The following is a 19,975-nucleotide window of genomic DNA, read 5'->3' on the forward strand; positions in this document are numbered from 1 at the left end:
TGAGTATTTTTGCATCTATGTTCATCAGGGATATTGGTCTCTAATTTTCTTTTTTGGTGGGGTCTTTGCTTGGTTTTGGTATTAGGGCAATGCTGGGTTCATAGAATGAGTTGGGGAGTATTCCCTCCTCTTCTATATTTTGGAAAACTTTAAGGAGAAATGGGTATTATGTCTTCTCTGTATGTCTGATAAAATTCTGAGGTAAATCCATCTGGCCCGGGGGTTTTGCTCTTGGTAGTTTTTTGATTACCGCTTCAATTTCATTGCTGGTAATTGGTCTGTTTAGATTTTCTGTTTCTTCCTTGGTCAGTCTTGGAAGGTTGTACTTTTCTAGGAAGTTGTCCATTTCTTCTAGGTTTTCCAGCTTGTTAAGCATATAGGTTTTCATAGTTTCTCTAATAATTCTTTGTATTTCTGTGGGGTCCGTCATGATTTTTCCTTTCTCATTTCTGATTCTGTTGATGTGTGTTGATTCTCTTTTTCTCTTAATAAGTCTGGCTAGAGGCTTATCTATTTTGTTTATTTTCTCAAAGAACCAACTCTTGGTTTCATTTATTTTTTCTATTGTTTCATTCTTCTCAATTTTATCTATTTCTTCTCTGATCTATGTCCCTCCTTCTGCTGACTTCAGGCCTCATTTGTTCTTCTTTTTCCAATTTCAATAATTGTGACTTTAGACTATTCATTTGGGATTGTTCTTCCTTCTTTAAATATGCCTGGATTGCTATATACTTTCCTCTTAGAACTGCTTTTGCTGTGTCCCACAGAAGTTGGGGCTTTGTGGTGTTGTTGTCATTTGTTTCCATATATTCCTTGATCTCTATTTTAATTTGGTCATTGATCCATTGATTATTTAGAAGCATGTTGTTAAGCCTCCATGTGTTTGTGAGCCTTTTTGTTTTCTTTGTACAATTTATTTCTAGTTTTATATGTTTGTGGTCTGAGAAGTTAGTTGGTAGAATTTCTATCTTTTTTAATTTACTGAGGCTTTTTGTGGCCTAGTATGTGATCTATTCTGGAGAATGTTCCATGTGCACTTGAGAAGAATGTGTATCCTGCTGCTTTTGGGTTTAGAGTTCTATAGATGTCTATTAGGTCCATCTGTTCTAGTGTGTTGTTCAGTGCCTCTGTGTCCTTACTTATTTTCTGTGTGGTGGCTCTATCCTTTGGAGTGAGTGGTGTGTTGAAGTCTCCTGAAATGAATGCATTGCATTCTATTTCCTCCTTTAATTCTGTTGGTATTTGTTTCACATATATTGGTGCTCCTGTATTGGGTGCATATATATTTATAATGGTTATATCCTTTTATTGGACTTCCTCCTTTATCGTTATGTAATGTCCTTCTTTATCTCTTGTGACTTTCTTTGTTTTGAATTCTATTTTGTCTGATACTAGTACTGCAACACCTGCTTTTTTCTCTTTGTTGTGTGCATGAAATATCTTTTACCATTCCTTGACTTTTAAAAGTCTGTGCATGTCTTTGGGTTTGAGGTGAGTCTCTTGTAAGCAGCATATAGATGGGTCTTGCTTTTTTATCCATTCTATTACTCTGTGTCTTTTGATTGGTGCATTCAGTCCATTTATATTTAGGGTGATTATTGAAAGATATGTACTTATTGCCATTGCAGGCTTTAGATTCCTGGTTACCAAAGGTTAAAGGTTAGCTTCTTTACTATCTTACCATCTAACTTAGCTCGCTTATTGAGCTATTATAAACACAGTCTGATGATTCTTTATTTCTCTCCCTTCTTATTCCTCCTCCTCCATTCTTTATATGTTAGGTGTTATTCTGTTCTTTTTTGTGTTTCCTTTGACTGTTTTTGTAGGTAGTTGATTTTATTTTTTGCCTTTTTGTTTTTGGTTGGTCTGCTTTCTTTGCTGTGATTTTATTTTCTCTGGTGATACCTATTTAGCCTTCGGAGTGCTCCCATCTAGAGCAGTCCCTCTAGAATACCCTGTACAGGTGGTTTGTGGGAGACAAATTCCCTCAACTTTTGCTTGTCTGGGAATTGTTTAATCCCTCCTTCATATTTAAATGATAATTGTGCTGGATACAGTATTCTTGATTCAAGGCCCTTCTGTTTCATTGCATTAAATATATCATGCCATTCTCTTCTGGCCTGTAAGGTTTCTGTTGAGAAGTCTGATGATAGGCTCATAGGTTTTCCTTTATAGGTGACCTTTTTTCTCTCTGGCTGCCTTTAATACTCTGTCTTTGTCCTTGATCTTTGCCATTTTAATTATTATGTGTCTTGGTGTTGTCCTTCTTGGGTCCCTTCTGTTGGGAGTCTGTGTGCTTCCGTGATCTGAGCAACTATTTCCTTCCCCAGTTTGGGGAAGTTTTCAGCAATTATTTCTTCAAATACACTTTCTATCCCTTTTTCTCTCTCTTCTTCTTCTGGTACTCCTATAATGTGGATATTGTTCCATTTGGATTGGTTACACAGTTCTCTTAATATTCTTTCATTCCTGGAGATCCTGTTATCTCTCTCTGCATCAGCTTCTCTGCGTTCCTGTTCTCTAATTTCTATTCCATTAATGGCCTCTTGCATCTCGTCCATTCTGTTTTTATGTCCTTCCAGAGATTGTTTTATTTCTGTATTCTCTCTCCCAACTTTATCCGTTAGCTCTTTCATTTTTCTCTGCAGGTCCATCAGCATGCTTACGACCTTTATTTTGAATTCTTTTTCAGGAAGATTGGTTAAATCTATCTCCCCAGGTTCCCTCTCAGGGTATGTCTGGGTTATTCTGGTCTGTATCATGTTCTTCTGCCTTTTCATGGCGATAAAGGTAGTCATGGGCAGTTGGCGCATGTGTCAGCTGGGAGAACAAAGTCCCTTCCTGCTTGCTCGTCGCCTTCCTCTCCTTCAAGAACAGTGGCCCCTAGTGGCTTGTGCTGGGCAGCAGCGCCCTAGTGGGGACTCTGAGTCTGGCCTGGGAGACTGCGAAGTAGACTCCGCGGGGCTGCTGTGGGCGTGGCTGGTCTCAGGCTGCTGCTCCACTATGTCAGGGCCACGCCAGAGGGGGAACGGGCGGGAGGCTGTTTATCGCTGTGAAGGGCCTCAAAGCTGCACTGCTTCCCAGGGGGTTAGGGTGCCCAGAGTTCCTCAGCATTCCCAGCTGCTGGGCTGAGTGTGCTGGGACACTTCCATCCAGCTGTGAGGCTCCTGTCCCTTTAAGACTTTCAAAAGGCACTCGCTTTTCTTTTGTCCCAGGGGCACCAGCTGTGGGGACCCGCTCGCAGGTTTTTCTGTTCCATTTCCCTAATATCCAGCACACCACGCACTGTGTCTGCGCTCCCGGTGCATATGACTAGGGCTGGGTATTTAGCCGTCCTGGGCTCCCACTCCCTCCCTGCTCCAACTCCTCTCCCCCTGCCAGGGAACTGGGGTCGGGGTGTGCTTAGGTCCTTCCGGGCCGCGGCTTCTATCTTACCCCCTTCGCGAAGCACTCAGTTCTCGCAGGTGTAGATGTAGCCTGGCTGTTGTACTGTATCTTCTGGTCTCTCTTTTAGGGATAGTTGTATTTGTTGTATTTTCAAAAATATATATGGTTTTGGGAGGAGATTTCCGCTGCCCTACTCACACCGCCATCTTGGCTCCTCCTTATTTAGCATTTTAAAAAAATGAACTATCAATATCAAGCCATGAAAAGACAAAAGAACTTTAAATGCATATTACTAAGTGAAAGAAGCCAATCTGAAAAGGCTATGTATGGGTATGATTCCAACTATATGACATTCTGGAAAAGGCAAGACTATCAAGATAGTAAAAAGATCAGTAGTTGCCAGGGGTTAGAGAGTAAGGAGAGCTGAATAGGTAGAGCATGGGATTTTTAGGGCTATGAAACTAACTACTCTGTATAATGCTGTAATGGTGGATATATGTCCTTATATATTTATCCAAACCCATAGAACATACACCACCAAGAGTAAACTATAGTATAACCTATGGACTTTGGGTGATGATAATAATCAATATAGGTTCATTAATTCAGATATATCAGGGTTCAAAACCTAGCTGTGTCTAGTCAACATAACTGCTCTGATGCTCAGTTTCCTCACTGGTAAGATGAAGATGACACAATATGCTTCACGGTACTTTAGTATTAAATGAAAAAAATGCAAAAATTCCTTGCATACAATACCAATTTTAAATTCTTTTATTTAAATGAATTTCTCTTAGAATTTAGTCCTAGGAAAAAACTTTCTCCTTACAAAGTTTGTGACTTTTTAATTAGCTAAGTAAAGCTATTTAACTCAAAAACTTTCCCTTTTCCTTTACCACCAGGAAACTTAAGGCCATACTTTAATGTTTCATCATCCCTGTGCCCTTTTAAAAACAATATACTGACAGGAAAGTGCAGTATCTCACCACTGTGTATTTTAAGCAACTTTAAACTTTTATTTGGAAGAATTCAGTGTAAATACATGGGACTACCCCAACAGTCATGTTCTCACTGTTTCAGGCTCTACCCTACTCCTAAACTTTATTCAACTATCCCATCTCTGTTACTCTTCTGTTTATCCTAAGCTTGCAAGCCTCTACTTGAGGAGCTAAAAAAAAGCATTATGTCTCAGAATGATTCAGTCTTCAGCAGTATGGTAGCAAGAGTCTGATGCTAAGCTATGGACCGAGTGCTGAGAAATATGCCAGTGGCTACCAGAAGTGACACATACTCATCAACAGTGCATTTTTACTTCTCGGGGCAAAATGAAAGCTGCAGAGACAGTCAAGCATTTGATGTTAACTATCTCATTTTATGATGATGTTTATTTTCATGATTATTAAAAATCAAAAATTGGTAGAGATGAAAATATCTCTTCTCTGAGTCTGCCTCAAGTACCTATTGGTAACTGAAAAGAAAGATAAGCAAAGACAACCAGAATATACTTCTTTGAACACATATATCTGCTTGAGAACTATGAATGAATTCTCTGCTTAGTTCTCCACTAACGTAAGTAATATGTTGGGTAAGCCTTTCTGTAGAAAGAGTTGGGCCAATAGAGTACCAGGTACACAGTAATTACTCAGTAAAACAATATTACTGTTAAACTTTCAGGAAAGAAAGCTACTAGATGTGTGTTGGGTTGTGTTACAGCAGGATATTTAACTTCATCCTATGATCAGCTGGATCTCAGAGAGGCTGGACAGTATCACTTTTTTTCAAAGCCAGAAAAAAAAAATTTTTTTTGAGCCATATGCTTCTTCCTTAATACTGTTTTTCCATTTCAATTTAGCTTTTTTTCTCTAACTATATCAGAGTCTGCAAAATATTGTATTTGTTTAACTTACCAGGTGGCCTAACAATGCCATCTCTTAGGACAAGCAAAGATAAAGGGTCTACCAGTCCAGATCACCTCCTTGACAATTTCTTGGAAGGAAATGAGCAAACTACAAATCAAAAGAACATCTGGAAATCCATCCTATATAATAGAAAGCAAGATAACTGTAACTAAAGCAAGATAGAAGTTGATGGACTCCCTATGAACAATTTGGCTACATCTTGTTCGAATTAGAGAAAGTATGTTAGAAATCCCACCAGATCAAAGACTAGTTTGAACTCTTTCCTAGTAGATCTAAAAACATCTGCCACTCCCCCCACCCAAATGTGGATGAAGCTTTGTCTCTCTTAATGTGCATGTTCCTTTGAAGGTGGCAATTCCAAAGATGGGATCTAAAGAGCTAACATTTTGAGATGAAGGCTTTAGCAAAATTATTTTACTTAGATAAATAATGCAGTTATCACATTTTTAAAATTAATCTGACCTATGGCCAAAAAGGATAAATGGTCAAAAACAAATGAAGGGTTTAAAAATCTTTTAATAAACGTCAAATATTTACTTTGGTTGTTCCTATTTCATAGAAAGTAATGGACGTCCATCTTCAAATATGGGTCAAAAAGTTAAGTTTCCACATAGCCACGGCAAACTCCTCCTTGGTTTGGAAAGGGTTTTCCAAGGACAAAGAATACCATCAGACCCAGCCAACCACAGAAACATTCCTTCCTGGCCATCTTCTAGCCCAATAAGAACCTGTTCTCTGGTGTGTTCCTATGATTTCCTTCAGAGTCACTTGGGATTAGAGGCCTAAGTGCAAAACACAAAACTTATAAATTATTTGAATAATATATAGGAAAATGTTTTTATATCAAGATTGGAAAGGCTCTCTCTCATTCTCTATTTTTTATGCATTTTATTATGGGCAAATTTTAACATATGCAAAATTGGAATAGTACAATGAACCTCTGCTACCTATTATGAGCTTTGACAATCACCAATTCAAGGCCAGTCTCACTTTATCTGCTCCCCAACTCCCTCCTCGTATTATTTTGAAGAAAATTCCAGCCATTATAATATTTCATCTGTAAATATTTCAGGATTTATTTCTAAGAGAAAGATTCTAAACAAAAATGACTTCAGTGCCATCACTACACTAAAAAAAAAAAAACTAATTCCTTGAGCTCATCAAATACCCAGTTGGAAAGGATATCTTGAAAGAAAGAATTGGGGGGAGTTGGGAAGGGAAGGACGAAGGAGGAAAGAAGGAAGAAAGGACAAACCATAAACAGACAAGGAAAAGGCAAAAACCTAAAGGAATTACCTGGTAATTCTATCACATAATTTTGTTAACTTAGGAGAAACCATTTAAAAAATGGAAAGATAGTCCAGATGGGAGAAGATATTTCAATGCACATATCAGACAGCTGGTTGGTATACTGAGTATATAAAGAACCACTGCAAATAAGGAAATAATAATGACCCTAACAGAAAATTGTATAAAGTATGTGAACTGGCATAGTTAAGAATGATCAACTTCACTAGTAATCAAGGAAGTAAAAACTAAAATTAGAGTGAAATACCAGGTCACACAGTCAAAACACAAAAATCACAAGTCAGATATATACTAACTGGCAAAGATGTGGTCAATGAACTCATCGACCCCTGGTGTGAGAATAAATTGGTACAAACACTTTGGGGAGTAATTTGGTATTTTCTAGTGAAATTGGAGAAATATACTCTATGACCCAGCAATTCTCCTTCTAGAGAAACTGAATATATATATACACAAGAAGATGTGTCCAAGGATACTCAACGCACTATTGTTTATAATAAAGAGAAATTGAAACATCCCAAAAGTCTATAAACAAGGAATGGATAATTTCTGGTAATTTCACACAGTGAAATGCTACATGGCAATTATGAATTTACTAAATTTATAAAAGATATATATTAAAGATTTAATGTTGAGTGGAAAAAATGAGTTGCAGATACTATATCAAATAACTCTACATATTGTTTAGGGCCAAAACACATTTGCAATGAAAGTGTAAAATCAAAGAACATCATACACAAATTTCAGGATAGTTGCTTTCCTCTGGGATTAGAGAGGGGTACAAAGTAGACTTTAATTGCATCTGTAGTTGAAAAGAAATCTCATGGAAATATGGTAAATCTTAACTATTGGCTGATAAGAGTGCCTGGAGGTTGTTATTCTATTTGTCATGTTTGTAAAAAAATTTTTTTTAATCTTAGCTGCTAGCTGTGGAAGAGTGACTAGCCCAGAAATTAGTTTTGCCAGCACCATCTGTTGAAGAGACTGTCATAGCCCAGAAATTAGGAAGAAAATTCCAGAGAGGTGTGTGGAGGGAACTTTCCCTTTAACTATAAGCTAGATAAAATAGATAATAAGTGTCTACAAATAACCCTTCTGAAATTCAACAGAGTTAAGGATTTGGAATATGATAGTGGCAGGTATAATGTGTAGTTTTTATTAGCTGGAGTTTATAGCAAGAGAATTCTAAGAGATAAGCATCCCAGTTTAAAAACAAATTCTTAATTAAAAACAAAACCTGTTTGATTTAAATACTCATAAGGAAGTATACTTCAGTTCTGGATTCAGTGCAACTGAAATGTATTTTGATACAAAATTCAATGGATATCAAGCTCACACTATAGTCAACAACACTTGTTGCAAGAGTATTTACTCAACATTGGGCTTTTTAATAATACACTCTCCCAGTTACTAAAGCCAGTAAATAAATAGGTTTCCTTTCCTTTCCTTTTCCACCAAAGAACTAACAATCCATTTTTAAGGGCTCACTGAAATCCAGGACAATTTAAAATCTGGAGAAACAAATAGCTTTGGGTTCCTTTATTACTCCGGCTCAGGCATCTCAATCAGGTATCCTTCAACTAATAAAACCAGTTTACAATGGCAGGAAATCAGGTAATGGGTGACTTGGAAGGTATGGCATATAATGAAGGAGGCTGCTACAAATGAGTCACTGATGTGAGCCTTTTGGAAAGATAATCGTGAACACATAGGAAGCCAGTATCTCTCAATGAACAAGTCTAATAGGCTATATTTTAAAAACTGTATTTGTGAGAAAAGAATACAGGCAACATAGCTACTGTCTGATCCCATGACATCAACATAGCCTCATTCATGCTTATACTCTGAAATTTTTGAGCTACAAACTTAAATATAAAGTCTCTCTGCAGCATTTAACATTGCACACTTCTTTTTTCTCCCAATTTTTATTGATTGTAAAAGTGCTTAAAAACATAAAACAACAAAAATTATCCCTATACTCCCATCAGCCTAATAAATTGCTTCTAATCCTGACTTTATCCCATATGCACATATATTTTTACTTTTGTAATCATATTGAAGATGCAGTTTCATAGCAAATGAAAAGATTTACACTATTGATATTTTTTCACAATTATTTTAATGGCTGCATTATGTTCTGAGGAATTGATGTCCTAATTTATACAACTATTCCTATTGAGTTTGCATCAGTTTTCCTTGTGGTGGAAAATGCTGCCGTGATTATTAACTAATAGACCCTCAATATATACTTGGGGGATTCTGATGGGGACTCATTTCAAGGCAAGAGAATGTGGAGCTCAGCTCACTAGAAGAGATGTTCCTGATATAGGGTTACCAGATTTAGCAAATAAAAATACAAGAATCCAGTTTAATTTGAATTCCAAGTAAACAATCATTGTCTAGCATAAAAGTGTCTCCAACACATTGCATGTAACAGACTTATACTAAAAAAGTTCTGATTATTTACCAGCAATTCAAAGTTTAAATGGGCAACCTTTATTTTATTTAGCAGACCTGCTATGCCCCCTTGTGGAAAAATAGGTTGAATGTGGGAGCACAGGTCATTTTGACTTCCAGTTTAAATTCAAGAAAGTTTGGTTCCATGTTTATGACTTTAAATCTGATGAACTTTCATCAAGAAAGCGTTTACTGTAGAATTCCATTAATATGGTCCAACTTCTCAAACATCTTCTGTGCACTGTTGCTAGATCATTTTTCCTGTTTTCCTTCCTGATTTGTCAAAACTACTTTCAGTAAGATGAGTTTACTCCCTGGTGAATGTCACAACAAAGATTTGACTTTCTGATCAGTTTCCTATAGAAGAAACATTAAAAAAAATTTTTCTGGCATCTGCCATTATCAGTTTTCCCTTGTTTCTATTAATCCGGTCTTTTCAAGTGTAGTTTAATGTTGTCTGTTTTATTTGGGCCTGATTATTTCTACCTAGTCTTTTTTCTTTTTCCTGGTGACCTGGTCAAAACAACTTCAGCATTAAAATGGTAGGGTCAAAACCTCCTGCTTTGGAGTAAACATCAGAAGGGGGTAGGGAGCATTAGGGGTGGCATTTATCTTCTGATCAAATCCTGAGGCAACTCATTACAAATTTCCCAAGAGAGAACACTGTAAAAACTAAAAGATCCAGGCTCTTCTGCTGGGGAGCCTAATCAATCCAAGGGTAAATGGAAGAAGAGAAGACTTCATTGTATCTGGCTCACATGCATCACAGTCCCCTATCCCATTCCTAACAGTGAATTGTGCAATAAACCTTCCTTTACTAAGACATAATCTGGCTTCATCTGCCAATTTAAGTTCCCTGTCATAAAGATACATATTTTAATTGTAGCCTAGAAGTAATCAGCATCAACCAATTCAGTTAAACCTGCAAAGCAGAGCTGCGTCTGGTTATCCCATTCAGGGAGTTATGCCAGACCAACTGGGCTTCCATTTATTAAAGAGACAGAAGGGAATGTGAAGAGACAATTCATGTACTAGCAGTATCTTTTCAGTCTGCTAAAAGCACTGAGGAATTATTTCTGAACATGCAGTCCAATTAGTAAATGTGTTTCTTTAGTTCCTATTGGAACAGTTCTATCAAATACTACATTTCCGAACTAAAAAAAAAAAAAAATCCATTGAACAAGTTACATGGCTGAAACTAACTTTACCCCTGTTCCTAGGACAGTGCCTGTCATACAGTTGGCCCTCAGTAAATATTTATAGAGTGAAAGTATAAATGAATGCTCCTGAAAAAGGACACAAAAAAGAAAAAATACATTCGCTGTATGAAATAAATATTTTCCCATGAGAGAGAAGTTTCAGGCCTGAAATCACCTTTTGTGTAGATTTACTTTGCAAATTATATTAATCCCATAAAAGTGTTTCACATTTATTTTCTAATTTCAAAGGGCTCAAATATTTAGAAGGTTTTAAACAATATGAATCGTTACAGCCTCTTTTCTACATAAGAAAATACTCTCATAATAATAATACTTCAACAATAATTTATACTTAACATTTTGTTAAGAGGGTAGTCATGTTAGTGTTCTTACCACAATAAAATAAGATTTAAAAGAATAACAATAATACTGAATATAAGCAATCAGTAAACCTGTTTGTAGTATGAAGACCTCAGAAATTCAACAATGAACCTACCTGTCCATCAGGAGGCCATCTTGAAAGCTATCAATAGCACTGAAAGCATTTTCTCTATGCCAGGGATAAAATGCCTTATGTGAAAAGATATTTGCTTTATGTGGGAATATAATAGAATATCAAGAACTCTATGATTCAGAGCAAAGGTTTCTTTATGGTAGTAAACAGTGGATTAACATACCATTTTGGCATATTTTACATGAGAAAATGGATTTCTCCTTATTTGCTCACAAATGTTCTAAAAAATGTCATTCCAGTAGAGGTTTTATCAGAGTTTCCTATCTAAGGATCTTATGACACATTCTAAGTTTGAATGGAATATGATAAAACAGAAGTGATTTCATTCAATATAAACTACGCTCCTTCCTGCCTTTGATGCCCTCCAGCCCCAGGATGCTGTTACTGTCTGTGCCCCGGTGGGCAGGCTGGCTACCCTGCCCACCAGAGAGCACCAGTGAGGATGACATGTGGAAGGGGAACTAATCAAGCCAACCAAGAGAATCAACACCTTAGTCCCATGAATAATTCCCTTCCCACTCTACAGAGGGGTTAAAATAAATGGCAGATTTGTTTAATATATTTTGGTTAACACATGACTAACACGTTGAAAACATAATAGGTTTTGGAACCATTGAGTCTTCAGTTTTAATATAAACTCTGCCATTTACCTTATAGACAAGCTACTAAGCTCTCTCAGGTCATTTCTTCATCTATAAAAATGGGAATATTTACCTTGTTAGGATTAAATGTGCTCACTTAGGAATTACATTAGCTGTCTATTCCCTATTTTTTTCTTTTTTATTGTCTACATGATACTGAAAGGATCATAAATATTTCATATATAGATATATATGTATATATGAACACTTACAGCAATCACAATCATGAAAGGCATCATACTAGTCAAAACAGGAACCAACTCACATCAGTTTAGGCAAAACAGAGACTTTATTGAGAAGTTGCTGAGGTTCTTAAAGTAAACATAGGTGAGAAAGGGTGAAGCAGGGCCTCAGGAACAACTGAAACTCAAATTGTTGTCTTTCATATCTGCTTCTTTCTGTGGATCCATTCTGTTCACTTTTGTCAGAGAGCAACTTCCTTCACATAATTATATGGCTGCAATAGCTCCTGAGACCCTCAGGCCTCAGCTCCACCAAGAGGAACTGCTTTCTTAGTTCTGGTTGGAAAAATCTGAGCTGGTTTTGGTCAGATGTGCATTCCTGGGTCAGCTGGGTGTTACTCCGGGCAGGGTGGGCGTAGAGGATGAGGGCTGGTGGATCTCACTGTTTGACAGACTGGGCCTTTTGGGATCACAGACTGGCCATTAGGGCCTTTCTCAGAGAGAAAAAAGTGTTGGGTGCTGGAAAACAAGCTTAAATTGGTGACCTCAACATGCTCTTCGTGTGTGGTTGAGAGGAATGTTGGGGAAATGGCTCAGCCCATCACAGACACTCCACACCACCCTCCCTAGCCACACAACTCATAATAATTCCATTTCTGGTTCAAGATGGCTATATAATTATTGTAATTAAGTATAGATTCTTCATAAAATCTATAAATTGAGAGATTATTTGTGTTATCAGTGAAAGGAAAGGAGCAACACACAGCGGCAATTCAACAGAGAATTCCGCTTTATTAGGGAAAGGTGCTGGGTTATATAGGAAGGGGCATGGGGTGATTGTAGTGTCACTTCTACGGGGCTGGTGGCTATTGGCTAGGTGCTGGGATTAGGGGGGTGAGGGGTGATTGGGCTTCAGGTGGCGCCGGCGGGAACTGAGGACCCAGAAGAAAAGCAGGAGGTTCGCCATCTTATGGGTGGGGGCCCTTCATTCCCCCCTTTCTCCTCTATGGGGCTGTGGACGTTGCTTTCTGCTGACTGCTTCCTGCTGAACGGGGGCGGAGAAGGGAGTGAGGGCTTGAGGACTGGGGGGAAAGGGTTGATAGGACTCCCCACAGTAAGGACGAGTAGATGTGGACTTCTTCAGGTTGGAAATCAATGAAGGTTCCCTGTAACCATAGGTCGAGGACTTGTTGATTCCAATGGTGCCAGGAGGATATGGGTGCCAGAAGCCAGGTGTCTGCGGCCATTGTTTCCAGGAACAGTTTCCAGCGGAGAGAGGGGTCCATCTCAGCGTGTGGTGAGGAGGTTACGTGAGGGTGAGGGATCTTCTGTGGCTAAAAGCTGGTAGTTCCTGAGTAAAATCTGGTTGAAAGTTTGATTAGAGATTTTACCAACTTGGGATTTGATCAACTTTACAAGGCAAGAAGAGACAGGCGAGGAGAATGGTTATTATAGGGCCTGCAATGGGCCACAGCCAGGTGAGGAAGGGGTTTGTTAGTATTGAAGAGAATGGGTTGGAGGAGTAATACTGTGGGTACCGGGAGTTACCCATGTAGTGAATGGCACAAGACCAGTAGGGACATCCCCGGTTAGGTGTCTGGCCATCGCCTGCAACAGGCTTGTTTTTGGTCATAGAGGAAGCAGAGGTAGGGAGAATAAAGGTAGCTGCTAGTGAACACTTCGGTGGAGGGAGGAAAGTGGAGGTATAAAGGCTCGGAGCAGCCTTTCAGAGGGCAGTCTCATGTGGCAATGAGGGCAGTAATTTTTGTTTGATGCTGTGTGTAAGTCTGTCTGACTTTGAATCGCCGTACAAAGGAGGCTGGGGTGTCGGGGAAGACAATAGGAATGAGGAAAAAAAGCGAGAGAGAGCGAGGGAGCAGTAAAGGAGGAAAAAGTCATGATTCGGGTATGGATGGCAAAGGGGGTGAACGGGATTTTGGAGGAAAGAGGACAGTAAGGTCAGGAGAGGGAGGGAGGGAGAGTCTGTAAACTTTTGTAGGTTAAGAGATCCTTTAGGTGATGTGGGGACAGAATGGTAAGGGGCGCCCCGAATGTCAGTTTATGAGCTTCCTTCTGCAAGAGCTGTCCAGCTGCTAATGCCCATAGGCAGGGGGCCCATCCCCGAACTGTGGGGTCTAATTGCTTGGAAAGATAAGCTACTGGGGCAAAGGATGGGCCATAATATTGGCCTAGGACTCCTAGAGCTTGACTGGACCTCTCATGAATGTATAACGAGAAGGGCTTCGACAAATCAGGAGGATGGAGAGCTGGGCCCCCACAAGGGCTCTACGAAGCTTAATGAAGGAGTGTCGGGGTGAGGAGGATAATGGTTCTTCAGGGGGGCCCTTGCTGAGGTCATATAGGGGTCTTGCCAACAGGGAGAAGTTAGGGATCCACGCTCTAAAATACCCAGCCAGGCCTAGAAAGGAAAGGATTTCTGTCTTGGTTTTGGGAACGGGCAGGTCAGAGAGGAACCATTTTCTGTCTAAGGTAATGGGCTTTCTTTGTTGAGATAGAAGAAATCCGAGGTAAGTGACGGAAGGGGAAGAGATTTGAGCTTTGACAGGGGATACCCAGTAACCTCTGGAAGCTAGAAGGTTAAGTAGGGAGGCAGTGTCAAGTTGAGACTGTTCCCACGAGGGACTGCAGAGTAGAAGATCGTCCACGTATTGTAATAAGGTGGACTCGGAGTGATCATGATGAAACTGTTTGAGGTCCTGAGTTAGGACCTGTCCAAAAATATGGGGACTAGCTCGGAAGCCTTGTGGCAAACTGTCCAAGTGAGTTGTTCAGAATGTCTTGTGTATGGGTCCGTCCAGGTGAAGGTGAAAAAATCTTGGGAGGAGGGGTCCAGAGAGATAGAAAAAAATGCGTCCTTGAGATCTAGGACTGAGAAGTGGGAGGCCGAGGCAGGGATCTGCGATAAAAGGGTGTATGGATTTGGGACTAAGGGATGGGTAGGGACAGTGGCCATGTTGATGAGGCGAAGGTCTTGGACGAGGCGGAAAGATCCGTTGGTTTTTTTAACAGCTAATATGGGGGTATTAAACAGGGAGTGAGTGGGTCTGAGGTAATTTTTGTTTAAAAGATCTTGAATGATGGGTTGGAGGTCTATGAGGGCTGAAGTGGTTAGGGGGTATTGGGCCTGACAGATATACTGAGAGAGGTCACGTAATTTGATAGAGGCAGGAGGACATAGAGCCACGGAGGGGCTTGTAATGTCCCAAACTCTGGGATTTACAGGATGTATGAGGGCGGAACTGGAGCTTTCATTGGGTAGAGGGGGGTCGTCGGCTATGAGGCTATTAGAAAGGGGGTACTGGGGGCTGTGGGAGTGGATATAGTTATGGAAACACGGAGGAGAGAAAGGATGTCCCGTCCTAGTAAGGGGATGGGACACTGGGGCATAACCAGGAAGGAGTGGGAGAAAGGTATGGGATTGTCTTGGATTGTGCATAAAAGGGGGGGGTTTAATGGGAAAATCTGTTTACCTCCTACCCCGACTATAGGAGTAATGGCAGGCGTGGTAGGGCCCCGGTATTCTTGCAAGACTGAGAAGGTGGCTCCTGTATCTAGGAGGAAGGAGATGGGGTGACCGTCTACTATTAAAGTAACCCTGAGCTCCTGTTTGGTGATGGAAATGGTCGGGCGAGAAGCCCCCGGGCCCCGTCAATCTTCTTCTGCCAGCCCCACTACGGCGGGCTTAGGATGGGGGTTGTTCGTCCAGCCTCCCCTTCGGGTGGCTGGGCAATCAGACCCCCAGTGGCCCTTTTTGTGGCATCTGGGGCATGGGGTGGTAGGAGATCTGGGGGAGGGGCACGCCCTTGACCAATGTCCTTTTTGTCCGCACTTGAAACAAGCTCCTGGGGGGGGCTTGTTTGTAGAGGGGCGCCCAGGTTGTGGTTTTATCAGCTGGGCCAACATTTGGAAATTGGCCTGATCAGCCTTTTGTTTCTGGCGTTCTTTCTCCTCCTCCCGGTTATGGAAGACTTTAAAGGCCACTGTTAGGATCTCAGTCTGTGGGGTAGCGGGGCCCTGTTCTAACTTTTTGAGTTTAGCTTTAATGTCGGGGTAGCTTTGAGCTAGGAAGTATGTCATAAGGACATGTCTCCCGTCAGGCGTTTCTGGGTCCAGGCTGGTAACTGTAATAGGGCTTGAGTGAGTCTGTCTAAGAACTCGGAGGGAGTCTCCTCCCTCCTTTGAATTATGTCTTGGAGCTTTTGAAAATTAACTACTTTACAAGCTGCGTTTTTCAGACCTGCTATTAAGCAGCAGGCGAAGATATCTCGAGAGCAGAGACCCACGGCAGTGGGGGACTGAAGGGTTCTGGCTCAGTCTGTGGGGGAGAAACAGGTGATGGGGGCAAAGTCGGAGGAGGCTCCTGGGACTTAGAGGGGGGCTGAAAGGCTCAGGCTTGATCTGCAGGGGGGTGAGGTGGGGGAGGAGATGGTGGGGGAGGAAGGGGGAGGGGCTGTTGTACGAGAGGAGGGGGAGGGAGTGAACGGGAGGCTTCTGCGGGGGAGACGGCTTGCAGGCTAGGAGAACTTGGGGGGAGGCGGGGGAGGAGGTGGAAAGCTTCGGTATAGGGAATCTCCTTCCAGTTTTCAGGCGCTGGCAGTAGTTAAAGAGATCGCGAGTGATGTTAGGATCAAGAGTTCCCCCTGCGGGCCATTGGTTGTTATTGTCTAGGGGGTATGTTGGCCAATCTTGGGAGCAGTATTTGTGGAGAAGTTTTGGTTTTATATCAGGCGTCAGGGAGAGGGTGGCTAGATGCTTGAGCAGGCATTCAAGAGGTGAACTTTCAGGGAGGGATGAGGAGGCTCCCATGGCTAAAGGACAGAGAAGGAGACAAACAGGGGAAGACGAAGGAGATCCTCGGACTGGGAGCAGACGGCAAGGAGACAAAGGGCGTCCCCGGTGATCCTTGGGGGTCTGCGGAAACTCGTATATGAGTCGGTTTCTTAGGAAGTGTGGTCGTCACCCAGACTTCTCTAAGAAGGCAGAGTGCCGGAGTCCGAGGTACCTAGTACTAGGAGTTTTCGGCGGATGGAACGGAAGGAGGAAGGGGGGGGAGGGAGCGTTCTCATCCGCAAAGGAGTCACCTCGTTTATGGCTGTTGGAGGAGGGGCCTGAGGGTCCGCCGCAGCCATGAAGGCCTAAGGCGGGGAGAGTTCCCTCCTCGTCCCCGAGCATCAGGGCCTTGCCGGACGATCACGGTCAATGGCACTGCGATAGCTCGGGGAAGAGCGGCCCACTCCGGGGGAAAACTTACCCAAAGGCCAAAGAGGAGTGGTGAGTGTGAGGAGCCAGCGCCGGAAAAAGAGGACGAGGGCAAGCTGCTGCTGGTGTCGGGGGGAAGACGGGGCCCAGTTGGGGTGTCCCGTCTCCCGGGTTTCGGCACCAATGAAAGGAAAGGAGCGACACACAGCAGCAATTCACCGGAGAATTCCGCTTTATTGGGGAAAGGTGCTGGGTTACATAGGAAGGGGCATGGGGTGATTGTGGTGTCACTTCTACGGGGCTGGTGGCTATTGGCTAGGTGCTGGGATTAGAGGGGCGAGGGGTGATTGGGCTTCAGGTGGCGCCGGCGGGAACTGAGGACCCGGAAGAGAAGCAGGAGGTTCACCATCTTATGGGTGGGGGCCCTTCAATCAGAATGTGTGTGTGTGTGTGTGTGTGTGTGTGTGTGTGTGTGTAGACAGAGAATAGTTTACTCTGTAAACTGCCTACATATGACAAAGAAGAGCACAGGCTAAAAATGTTGAGAATAAATTTCATTTAGTGCCCAAGAAAAAATAGCCTTTGATACTAAATAAAAATGATCTGCTAAAGTGGCAATCCCTCTCCTGAGCGAAGGTCAATGTAATCACATATCACATATCAGGACTATTAGGTAATCACATATCAGAACTATTACGATAGATTTGGTTGCATAAAACAAAAAGTTCAAGCCAAGTAACAGTGGCTTGAATAAGACAGAAGCTTCTCGGTCATATATAAATCGAGAGGAAGGCTTTCCAGGGCTATTTTGGTTGGTTCCACAGTCATCAAAATCCAGCTCCTCCTATCTTTCTGCTCCACCATTGGAGCCTCGAGCTTTCATCCTCAAAGTCATCTCATGGTACAGAAGGGCTGGGGGAACTCTAACCATCAAGTCTGTGTGTGACACGAGCCAAAAGAAGGAAGAGCTGAAGGAGAAAGAGAGCACACCTTCAGGCTGAGTCAGCTCCTTTTAAGCACCCTCTTGGCGAGCACATGTTACTGGTTGAATTGGCCACATGACCACATCTGGTCAGAGAAGCTGGAAAGTTCATTTGTTATCTGGGGTCATAACTCCAAATAAAATGGAGACAGATGTTCTTTTATTAAAGTAGAAGGGGAGATTGGCCACTAGTAGAAATTGAACATTTCTACTACAATGTTCAAACCCATTTGAGAGGATACAAATGTCAAACAACTTGAAAAGAAGGATTTCTGAGCCTGGACTGTGTTGAAATTCTGTTCATCCTTTCTAGTTTTAAGTGAGCCAAGAGCCCTGAAAGAAGTAGTTGGTCGTGCCCCTGCCCACCTTTTTGTAGACAGTCTGTGGAGAAACAGTTTAAAAGCCAGCTGCTGCTCTGGTTCCTCATTGTCTCTAGTGTTGGGACAAAATTATCTGTCAGGGAGAAAAACATTGGACTCCTTAATTGAGTTTTGAAAATCAAACCTAAGGCATTGTGATAATTGAACATGTAATTAAGAGCAAATTCACTTTGTGCAAAATGTCTAGATTTTTAAAACGTTTTTTCTAGAAAACATCAGAGCCTTCCTGTCACTCTCCCTGCTTAAAACCTTTGAATATTTTCCTGTAACACTTGCAGTAAAACTCCCAAATTCTTAACAGTAGAGGCTCCAAAATTTTCTTGGGTCACAGTGTCTTCGTAAGTTTTTCAAGGTGCAACTTGGCCAAGAGAAAAACCGAACAGTTCTGTTTATTAAGTAGTTAGGTCCAAACGACTTAATATTTATGTCTTTAACTGTTTAGAGTCTGCTGGCTGCTGCATAACTTCTCAAAACTTGGAATCGAATTGGACACAGCCACCTTCATTTCCTGTTCCAATGATTTTCCCAAGGGACTTGCTTTTTATCACACCAACGGCAGACCCCATCCAAAACGGACGCTTCTAGATCTAAAGTTAAAAGTCTAAAACGACTCGAGTTAGTAGTTCCCGTGGTGTCCAACAGATGTCACTGTGTTTCCCTTTAAATTTAAAGCATCCACAGTGCCCCTGCGAGTTCCCGGGGCACCCTGGGGAAGCTCAGTACTCGGTTTGGGACACAGTTTGTAATGTTTACTGCACTGACTGGCCCCCGACCACCTGTTCAGCCTCATTGTGTACTCCTCTCCTTCTTCGCTACGCTGTAGCTCCACCGGCCTTTTGTTTTCCCAAAAAGGGCAACCTCTTTCCTTGCTTAGTCCTTTTTTCATACTATTGCCTTTGTTTGGAGGACTCTTCAACTGGAGAATCCTTTCTTAATTCCCCTATTTTATATCAGGGCCCTCGTGTTATTTTCTCCCTAGACTACAAGCCCATGAAAGCAGGTACCATGTCTGTTTTGTTCATCTTATACTCAAGGTCTAGCACAGCAATTGACACGTAGTAGGAACTCAATACAAATAAAAACAAAAACACATGTTTCTATTGATATATTTATTAAGAAAATTAATTTTTAGACACCTAAAGTAATCCAGTTGTGAGATACAAGAGAAATTCCTTTCTTGTTATCAGTTCAATTGGTCAATAAGCAATTATAAATCTAAAAATAAACAGCATTTTAGTGATTGCTAGAATACCTATGATGACATTTTTTTAATTTTTTGAAGGAACGAATAATCTTTTCAACAAATGGTGCTGGGACAACTGGATAGCCACATGCAAAAGAATGAAATTAGATCTCTACCTCACTATACTAAAAAAGTAGCTTAAAATATATCAGACCTAAATGTAAAGCTGGAACTATAAAACTCTTAGAAAAAAAACATAAGAATACAGACCCATAAACCAGTGGAACAGAATAGAGAGTCCAGATATAAACTCAAGCATATATGGTCAATTAATATATGATAAAGGAGCCATGGATATACAATGGGGAAACGAAAGCCTCTTCAACAGCTGGTGTTGGCAAAACTGGACAGCTACATGCAAGAGAATGTAACTGGATCATTGTCTAACCCCATACACAAAAGTAAACTCAAAATGGATCAAAGACCTGAATGTAAGTCATGAAACCATAAAACTCTTAGAAACAAACGTAGGCAAAAATCTCTTGGACATAAACATGAGCGACTTCTTCATGAACATATCTCCACAGGCAAGGGAAACAAAAG

Source organism: Manis pentadactyla, chromosome 11 (genome assembly GCF_030020395.1).
Source record: "Manis pentadactyla isolate mManPen7 chromosome 11, mManPen7.hap1, whole genome shotgun sequence".
Taxonomy (NCBI): domain Eukaryota; kingdom Metazoa; phylum Chordata; class Mammalia; order Pholidota; family Manidae; genus Manis; species Manis pentadactyla.